Raw genomic sequence first — 9,873 nt, 5'->3', positions numbered from 1 at the left:
AGCTGGACTCGGGTTCTTCCGGAGAGGACTCTCTGTCAGAGAAAGGGGCAGTAGATCCTAAAAGTCCTTATAAGTTGCAGAAGAGACTGGATAAGAAGAAGTGAAGGCTGAAGGACTCTGAATTGTGCCTTTGAAAAATTTTGAATTGAGATGCTTTGGGGTATTTCCTTATATCAGTTAAATTTAAGATGTGGGAAAAGTTAACAGAATATGTGACTCAGTTTGTAATGAGATTAATATGATTAAGACTAGATGTGTATTCAAGCTGATTAGAAGACCTCCTCTCTTGGGTTTTTAGTCAGTAGTGGGTATCTTTTCTTTATCCCCTAAATTTAGTCCCCTCCTTTATTTCTGTTATAGTTTGTAGTTTTAATAAAAATGCAATAAAAATTCCCCATTGGGGAGCAAAAAAACCCCCCAATATAAGGGTAATAATACTGGCCTAGTTTACAGGACTCTTGTAAGGACCGCTGACATTAGTTGTCTTTAGCATTTTGAACATTTGAAGTGCACTGTGTTATTCTTTCTTCAAATAGCAACACAAGAGGTTAAGAGAAGGCAGGGACTTATCATTGCAATGGACTATATTAAGTTCTTCTCTCCTCACTGCAAGCCTCTTGAGTTGCTTTTTGAAGAAAAACCACCAGAGACACTTGTTTACTCTTTTTCCACACAAACACTCATGCCCAACTCCTGTATAACCCAGAGAAGGAGGCTAATAAACTTGACAGTAACCCTTGACTGTTTCTTCCGTTATTCAACATACAGCAAAATATTCCCTCCAAAGAGCTGGAGAGAGCATGCAGCATACAGGAGGAGAATAGAACAAAGAAGAAATGGACAAATCAATGCTCAAAGTAAAAGCATTGGATAAATAATAATAATCAGGTAGCCACAGAGGTTATTATATACTAACAAAATGTCTGGGGGGCGTGGGACAAGGGCCTATATACTTGTGGAGATTGGAGTTGATGGCAAGAGTTTCATAAGACAAGGTGGTTTTTGAGAAGATATCTGAAGGAGGAAGGGGAAGGAGAGGGATGTGGTAAGACAGCAGTGTTCTTGGAGGACATTCAAAGGGTAGCAAAAGAGTCTGGGGAAGGTTGCTTAAGAGAACAGGAGCCCTCAGTTGGACAATAATGATACCAATCACAGACGGAAATTTCCATGCTAGTTCTATCAGTGTTCCTTCCGGTTAGTATTTGGATGGGTGACCTCCAAGGAATACCAGGGAAGTGATGCAGAGGCAGGCAATGGCGACCACGTCTCTTCCCTTAAAAACAAGTCAAGCCTAGTGGTGCATAACACTAAAACAGCTAGAACTTCTGGCTGCCAGACAATCTTTGGATCACCTGGCTATACTACACACACTGCCATACGATGATGATGATAATGAAGAAGAAGAAGAAGAAGAAGAAGAACTGAATTTCTGAATTGCTCAATCCCTGAGTACACAGGGCTCTGGGTGATTTACAACAGGTTAAACACATACAAAAGATACAAATTAAAACTGGCAGATCAATTATTCCTAATTTGATAATCTCCAGATGGCATCGATAATTTAATCTAAAACCTACTCTGGACTGTTCTTCTGTCTTGTGGGCAGGTTAAGGAGGAGGCTGATGCGGGCACAATGGAAGAAAAGAGGAGGGTGCCAGCTATGATGGAAAACTGTTGTCCTCAACCAAAGCCTGGCAGAACACCTCTGCTTTACAGGCCCTGTGGAATTGCATTAAGTCCCACAGGGCCCTGATGGAAGTTGACAGAGAATTCCACCAGGTCAGAGCCAGGGCCAAGAAAGCCCTGGATATCTTTGGGGCCGGGGATCACCAGCAGATTGCTCTCAGCAGAGCATAAAGCTCTCCCAGGGACATACCAGAGGAGACAGTCCTGGAAATACGCAGGTCCCAGACCACTCAAAGCCTTAAAGGTCAATACCAGCATCTTGAATCTGACCCAGTACTCTACTGGGAGCCAGTGCAGCAGGTGCAGCACAGGTTGTATACGTGCTGTCCGTGGCGTTCCCGTGAGGACTCGCGCCATCGTATTCTGGATGAGCTGGAGTTTCCAGGTCCGTCTCAAGGGAAGGCCAGCATAGAGCAAGTTACAGTAGTCTAATCTGGAGGTGACAGCTGCATGGACTATTGTGCCTAGGTCGGGGTGCAACAGGAAAGGGGCTACCGTAATTACCATGCTTGGTGTAGATGGAAAAACCCCAGCCTGGCAATATTTGTGACCTGGGCCTCCATAGTTAAGGAGGCAGCCAGGGCCATGCCTACACTCTTGATGGATTGTGCTGGTGTTAGTGGCACCCCGTCAAGGGTGGGAACTCTATGCCCCAGCCCTGACAACGCCCCCCCCACCTGCCACAGAACCTCCGTCTTTGTGGGATTCAGCCTCAGCCTACTCTTTTTTAACCATCCCACCCTGGCAGCCATAAGCAACCAAGTCATTAATAGAGAGAACAGGATAGAGATCTGCATGACACTCTGGGCAGAGAGGACTGAGGAAGCAGCTGTGTGTGCTCCAAGCTTATTGTGCCTGCTACTTTTCTATCCTTCTCTCTGAAATGGCATGTTGGTAAAGAGACAGTTTCCACCCTCCATATGTCCACTGTTCTTGTCTTGGAAAAGAAACAATCAACGTTGCCTTAAAGTTTCCATCACTTGGGGAAGAGGCAGCAAAACGTTCCGACGAGTACCACTTATGCCCTTTAGAGAAATCGGCAGGTTCTACACAGAAGACAACTCAAGACGTTTCAGATTCAGTCCATCAGATAGCGTATTTTAGCATGCCTCTGAGATACAGTGAGACAGATCAGGGAAGAGAGCTTGCGAGCCTGCCAAAAAGAAAGAAAAAAACACCAGCCATAGCACCAGCACTCAACACTCTCTGACTGTGCAATATATCTTCTGCCTGATAGATCACATTAGATAAAGGATTGCTAAGAAGCACTAACTGGAGGTAGGATGACTCACTTATCTTGCACATTTTCTAAGGGGCATACAGAGGTTTAACCACAAAACTCCCAGCACAGCTCCGAAAGCCAACAGCCTGATGTAGCCTGAACAGCCCCTCCAACAGAATATATCCAGAGCCCTAACTAAGCAAGTCAGGAAGCACTGAAATGGTTACGCTGCCTTCATGGCGCTCTCCCAGCCTCCACTGGTAACTGAGACCAGTGTTAGGTTTCAGTAAAATGGAACAGGTCAAAGAATTAATTACTTGCAGCTAATTCAGCAAGTGGCCTCACAGGCTGATTTTTCACTCATCTGCTGTTTCACCTCAGAATTCTATGAACATCTCTCTCTCTCTCTTTCTAAGCTTGAGACAGCCAAGGTGACCCATTAATACGTGAATCCATGCGCACTTCATTTCACAACTCATGTTTTTTTTCAGGGATATCCTTGAAATTTCCCCATTTATGATTATTTGCCATTTTTTCTCATCATCATCTATCACTTTGATGAATCAGAAAACAATTACCAGCAGGATAATTCACAATCTTGACACTGCAGCCACTAGACCTGCCAAGCTGTGACAGCTTAAAATGCTCAAAAATGAAGCCAAAAAAATGAACGACTCTCATCCCCAAATGAGTTTCTGAGAGGTTGAAGCCACAGGCTGTTGATTTCTCAGCCACTACCCCAACCTCAGGAATGATAAATACATCGCTGACAATCAACACCATAAAAACCAAATCCTCATCATTGCACATATTAGCACTCAAGCATAATACATAGAGCTCCCTTCTGTTTTAACTTGCTTTGCAAACTTTGCTGCCAATAGCATACCGGATTCGCTTCAAGGTGCTGGTTTTGACCTTTAAAGCCTTATATGGCCAGGGGCCTGCCTTTCCCCACACGTTCCCCAGAGAGCACTGAGGTTGGGGACTCAACATCGCCTGACTGTCCCTGGCCCCAAGGATGCCAGACTGGCTATTACCAGATCTAGGGCCTTCTCAGTGGCGGCTCCATACTGGTGGAATGAGCTCCCGAAGGACATCAGGGCCCTGTGGGACCTCTTGCAGGGCCTGTAAAATGGAGCTCTTCCACCAGGCTTTCGATTAGGAGCCGCCACTGAACGAGCTACTGAACATCTATTACTGGCACTTTCTTTGGGATAGTCATACGGGACCAACTACAACGATCGCCATCTGCACTGTATCACTTGTATTTAATCTGCATTTTATATTTTATTTTTGAATTTTATCTGTTTTATTGTAAATTATTATTGTACGCCGCCTTGAGCCTGCTTGTCAGGCAAGGTGGGATAGAAATTGAAATAAATAAATAATAAACACTTAAAAACCCACAGCAACTCCAAAGGACTGGGTTGAAGGGACCCAGGAAACCCTAGAAAGGATCTGGATGGCAAGCTCATATGCAATATATAACCAGCACTACCAAATGTTCAGAAAGAATATACACGCTCATACTTTAGATCACCACTAATTGCTCAGGATAATGAGACTCAGTTCAGTCCCATATCAGCCTACTGCACCGTCATATGAAGTATTTTTGCATGAGTCTTGCCGACTAAGATCATAAGTACACAAGAACATAAGAAGAGCCATGCTGGATCAGACCAAAGACCCATCAAGTCCAGCACAGTGGCTGACCAGCTGCCTCTAGAAAGCCCACAAACAGGATGACTTCAGCAGCATTTTCCTCCTGCCCATGCTCCCCAGCAACAGATAGGGAGGGAGGGAGGGAGAAGATACCCATCCTGACTAGTAGCCACTGATAGTTCCATCCTCCATGAATTTGTCCCTTCAAGTTGCCAGCCATCACCACATCCTGTGGCAGCAAGTTCCACAACTTAACTATGTGCTATGTGAAGAAGCACTTCATGTAGTCTGTCCTGAATCTCACACCCTCCAGTTTCAGTAGATGACCCTGAGTTCTAGTATTATGAGAGCAGGAGAAAAACCTCTCCCTGTCCGCTCTCGCCACACCTCTATCACATCTTTCCTTACAAGCCTTTTTTTCTAGGTTAAACAGCCCTAAGTGTTTTAACCAGTGCTTGTAGAAGGCAGTTGCTTTCGCCCCCTGATTAATTTGGTCACTCTTTTCTGCACCTACAATATTCCTTTTCAGGTATGGTGACCAAAACTGTACACAGTACTCCAAGTGCACTGTCAAAGACAAGATGAGGGACAAGAACGGTAGATCACAATGTTGACCTAAATCAATAAAATCCAGTGGTTTAACAGTTACGAATAATAAAGAATCCAACAGAGTCCCTGCAATTTACAGCACTTCTGTGATACTTTTAATGGTGGTCGCATGCAGAGGCGCAAAAAGCAAAAGGCAGCAAAATGGGAGTAACAATTCAGAGATACATAGCTCCAGATTGATGCCTTATGCATCAGGGAAGCTGTTTTTTTCTGTAAGGATGGTGATATCAAAGGGATATTTCCAAGAAAATGTGTTTTGATTTAAGAAGTCTTGCTTATACAAAGAGATTTCTGGCCTCAGCCTCTTGCCTTTGAAAGCTCATGACCCAGTAATCAAGTTAATCTTTAGGAAAAAGCAACTTCTCTGTTGCTATAGGCAAAGGGTCAATTCAGGTTACTTATGCCACCCAAAGGCTACTGAAAGGCTCTCCACACAGTAGGGCATAAAGTGTGTACTGTATTCTCCCAATCCAATGTGTATCTCTCTATGCCAGTGTCATCTTGCTCTGACATCAAATTCCTTGCACAAGAATCCCATTCCCAATACAAATGTGCCACCTTAATACAACTACTTTCCCAGTATCAGCTAATATCAGATACATTCTGATGTAGTTCAGGAACTAAACAATCTCTAATTTGAAGCTCATTCTTTAATCTGACATGGTGCAAGTTCCCCAGCTATCAAGATATTTCCTGTTGTTCTAGATCTGTCTACAACAAAGTCTAATGACTGCCATGCCAGAAAACATTGAGGAAACTGTCCCAGACCGACAAACAATCCCACTCTTTTGTATGAAGGTCACAGTTCTTAAGAAACAAAATGTAGAAAATACACCTATTCTGTAAGAGAGACAGCACCAAGTCCCATGTAGCAGCCATTCCAAATTTCCAGAGACATCTCTCTACTCCTTTCAAACAAATATACAGCCTTCCGTTACTTCCCTTCATCTTGCATGAAACATCTAAGCTCTTATTTTTGTTCCCGGCCAAATGCAAATGATCCATGTTTAAAGGCAATTTTTTGAAAAATACACCCAGACTCTACAGGCTTGCATAATCCTAGAAAATATGCTCCAATTCCATTTTTTTTTTAATGAACCTCCTATATGGGTGATGCATCAAGGCAAGCGTGGTGTTGTGTGCCTTGCTGCAGACAAAGCTGCCTTCTGCAAGGGACACTGCTTTGTACCTTTTTCTGTGCAGCCCATCATCTTTGTCAAATTCATCAGCACTATCAACACTGGATGAGTGAAATATACAAGACTTATTTCACATACACGTACTTACACACAGTTAAGTGGTATGTGCACCACCCTGCTGTACAGGAAGCATACATAACCTTTAGAATCTTAAATTTAAAAAGGAGGTGCTAATGAAATGGAAGGAGAGAGGATACCTCTACTCGTATTTACCACTATAATCCTTTATAGGAAAAGATTAGCACTTCTACACATTTCTACAATTCAGAAAGAATTTAACCACTACAGATCTGTTACATAATGGTGATGATGATAAAATGTAGCTTTTAAAAAGTATATACATAGGCAATCGGAGAGCTGTGTTATTTATCACTGGTAATTTCACAAGCACTGGCCTATAGCTGCCTGACACATATCCACAAAGCTTTCAGGACTGTATATTGAACATGTCAATGGGGGGGGGGGATGAAATGTGACTCTGGTGCAACAAAAAATAGAAAGCATCACATAAGCAAAAGCTTCAGAAGGTTGCAAATGCTCCTTGAAAATCTGAATTGAAAGCACTTGTGTATATGGGCAGGGGGAGTATTTTTACACAATATATTATTAATAATATTTCTGAGGTGGAAGCAGGATTATTTGTAAAGGTAAGGATAGAAATAATTTTAAATAAATCTGAGTCCTAAGTTTAGGCATCTAAGCTTTGAAAAAAAGGTAGTCGTTCCTCATAAAGCAGGTATGGCATAGTGATTAGAGGAGTCATACTAGGATCACGGAAGACCAGCTTTGAATTCCCACTCTAGCATAAAAGCTTGCTGGGCGACCTCACGGGGTGGTTGTTGTGAGGAAAAAATGAAGCTGGGGTCAACGGTTTTGTAAAATCAGAAAAGTGGGGTATAAATAAATAAACGGAGCTTGACAGTGCACGTGCAAAAGGTTTGGTAGAAATAGGCAGGAGGGACCCCTTCAGTAAGGCTTTACCTTTGCAGAAAGCAAACAGCTTGTGGGAGATCGGACCCTACTTGGTGGTGGTTGCCAACTTTCAAAGTCGCCCCTTGAGTTGTGCCATTAAGGGCATTGAGCAGCTGATAATATTCAGCCCTGAGAAGCCCCATCTGCTGGGGGGTTTTGCACAGCGCCCCTTGGTTAACGCACAGGAGCCGGGAATCAAAACGGGGAAAGGGGAGGACGGCCAGGGCTTCAACAAAACACCAGGCCCGCCCACAAGATTTACCGAGCGGAAACCTCCAAGACTAGCGGGGGCGGGGTACACTCTAGGTGAAGATCGCCCTTGAAGACTCGTGATGGGGGGGGAAGCTATCAGGTCCAGAACCCACAAGAGAAGCAGCACCAGCAGAGGAAGAATAAACTCCATAGGTGGAGCTGAGCGCAGGGACAGGCTACTCACCGGCCCCAAAGACTCCCCACCGGGCCGGTGCCCCGCCCCCTCCCAGCCGACCCCACCAGGCGGCAACGTCGACGTCTCCGTAGCGTTTTGCTCGGGCTCGCACTGATTCGGCAACGGCGGAGTAGAGCCAGTGCCCACAATCAAGTTGGCGCTAATGGCTTCGATTCCCACAAAATGGAAACAGAACGCGCGCTCGGAGGTCATGTGAGCGAGTTTCCTAAAATTACCCTTCAGTGAGGCCTTCAGCGTCATCTTGGATGAAGGCAAGCAGCCCGGCTTCACCCTAAATCACTAGGGAGTGTGGGAACTGTCTCCTAGTTAAAAGGATGGTGGGATAAGTTACATGGCTACTTGGCTGTGTTGGATCCGTTCTTTTGCAAATGTAAAAAGTCGGGCTGATTTTTCCTGCTAGATTTCATCTCCTTCGCCCTGCAGTGTTCAATTGCACGGGGAGAACGGTATAAACTACAAACATTTATATCCTGTCCTTCTTCCAAGAATCTCAGATTGGTGTCTATGGTGGCCCCCATTTTATACTCCTTGAGAAGTTCTTTCTCTGTAATGCCTTATGACAATCTGGAGACTGTTTTTGACTCTGTATGCTGTTTGATGGGTCTTTGACCGTAATAAACTGATTGATTGATTGATTGATCTTCACAACAACCATGTGAGGTAGGTTACTCAGAGTGGCGGTCCCAAGGTCACCCAAGCAAGCTTCGGGGCCGGGCAGAGTGGGGGCTTGAATGCGCATCTATTACTCTGCAGCCTTTCTAAAACACGTGTCCTGAGAATTCTGTTATAAAATTAGGTATTTTTGGGGGGGTTGGCAATTGTAGCTGTTAAATATATTTGCTTTTCCTAAGTTCAAAGTGGTGTCCTATCCTTTTGATTACATCGACTCACTGTGTAATCCACCTTGAGCCCCAGGGAGAAAACGGACACTATAAATAACACGGATAAATAATGTCTTGTACAACCTCATCTAACTCTCCATGGATATGAGATGTTGGGTCTCTCATTTTTATCCTGATTTTCCAACTTTATCCTCACAATAATCCTGTGAAGTAGATTCACCTGGGTAGCTGTGCTGGTCTGAATCAACAGAACAAAATTTGAGTCCAGTGACACCTTTGAGATCAACAAAGTTTAATTAAAGCTTTCATTATACCTAGAATTAAACTTTTGTTAGTCTTAAAGGTACCACTGGACTCAAACTTTGTCCTCTGGAGCAGTGTTCCCTCTAAGCTGAATTAGTGTGAGCTAACTCACAGATTTTTAGCCTCCAGCTCACACATTTTTTGTCTTAGCTCAGGAAGGATGGCTCCAAAGCAAACTAATTTATGCAGTAGCCAAATCGCTCGCTCACAACTTTAATGCCAGTAGCTCACAAAGTAGAATTTTTCTCACAAGAGTCCACCACTTAGAGAGAGAGAGCATTGCTGTGGAGATTCAGAAAGGTTCAGAAAGAAGTGACAGATCCAGGTCGCCCGGTGAGTTCCATGCATGAATGGGAATCTAAACTGGGTCCCTTCGGTCCGCGTCGGACGGACACAGGGTTTGCAAAGCTGCTGTTGTAGTGTACAGGAGATGGGAATTACACGAGGAATTCCTGGCATAGTAAATCGGAGGGGGGAGGGGGAAGCGTAAAGCGTTTTCTGTCTCGGGAAAGCTCATACTGGAGTAAATGTTAGTTATGATGAAGGTGCCGCTCGATTAATAGCAGGATACAATTACCGCACACATTACTAGAGAACCTGTGTAAAAATTCTGAAGGGAGCTCTAATTGAAACGCCTTCGATGAGACTGAAGACGCCCGTTACCCGTAGACGACTCATGAACTATTCCCTGCCCCCCACCCCCCCGCTTGCCCGTATAAAAAATGGCTCTTCAGGAGGGTCGAAATGGGTCATATGACTCCCTTTCAAAATCGATCGAAAACCGACTCTCGCGGGAGTGCAAAGAATTAGCCCTCTGTCCCGAGCTTTCCTGTTCCCGCGGTTTACGAGGGAGACTCTCGCGATATGTGCCTTTGAAGCCAGGACTTCTCGCGATATCTCGGAGCTCTGGGAGAAAGCGGGTACCTCGGG

The 9,873-nt window shown here is 44.4% G+C and overlaps 1 protein-coding gene across 1 annotated transcript in view; it reads right to left on the bottom strand.

Moving 5' to 3' along the window:
- UIMC1 (ubiquitin interaction motif containing 1) overlaps positions 1 to 7,943 on the bottom strand; it is a 92,193-nt gene extending 84,250 nt beyond the window's left edge. Inside the window, exon 1 of the mRNA XM_015412528.1 lies at positions 7,787 to 7,943. The gene's annotated coding sequence lies outside the window, so the exon portion shown is untranslated. The remainder of the gene's footprint in view (positions 1 to 7,786) is intronic.
- Positions 7,944 to 9,873: the final 1,930 nt, after the last annotated feature.

This window comes from Gekko japonicus, unplaced genomic scaffold, assembly GCF_001447785.1.
Source record: "Gekko japonicus isolate JY-2015 unplaced genomic scaffold, Gekko_japonicus_V1.1 scaffold100, whole genome shotgun sequence".
Lineage (NCBI taxonomy): Eukaryota > Metazoa > Chordata > Lepidosauria > Squamata > Gekkonidae > Gekko > Gekko japonicus.
This window is presented reverse-complemented; position numbering and strand designations above follow the sequence as displayed.